This window comes from Alosa pseudoharengus, unplaced genomic scaffold (assembly GCF_046254945.1).
Source record: "Alosa pseudoharengus isolate Yale_2024_CS ecotype anadromous, Long Island Sound unplaced genomic scaffold, YU_APseudo_1.1 YU_APseudo_1.1_scf_9, whole genome shotgun sequence".
In the NCBI taxonomy this organism is placed as follows: domain Eukaryota; kingdom Metazoa; phylum Chordata; class Actinopteri; order Clupeiformes; family Clupeidae; genus Alosa; species Alosa pseudoharengus.
The window spans coordinates 38,308,864-38,309,346 of NW_027468881.1; positions in this window are offsets into that span (position 1 = coordinate 38,308,864).

The window sequence follows — 483 nt, forward strand, 5'->3', positions numbered from 1 at the left end:
CAGTCCAATACACCCCCCCCCCTCTCTCTCTCTCTTTCTCTCGCTCACTCACTGCGGTCACGGCGATTTGCTGAATTATGGGAAGTGTAGGCCGGCGGGTGCGGATGGGTCCTCGGGGTGCAGCCTAAGTGAGACAGCAGCTCGCCGTAGCTGATCTCAACGCGTCCGCTGCACAGCGGCGGTCCAACTCGCACGGCTCAGGAATCCAGAAGGTTCCATGGGACATGCCGCGATGCTTCACCGTGTGTGTGTGTGTGTGTGTGTGTGTGTGTGTGTGTGTGTGTGTGTCCCTCAGGTGATGAGCTCATGGTTGCCCAACCAGGAGAAATTAGAAATGCTGACTCGCCTACTGTGAGTTTGCATGTGTGTGTGTGTCTGTGTGTGATTGTGAGTGAGAGTGATTCTCTGTGTGTGAGTGTGCTTGCTTGAGAGAGAAAGGAAAAGAGAGAGAGAGAGAGAGAGAGAGAGAGAGAGAGAGAGAGA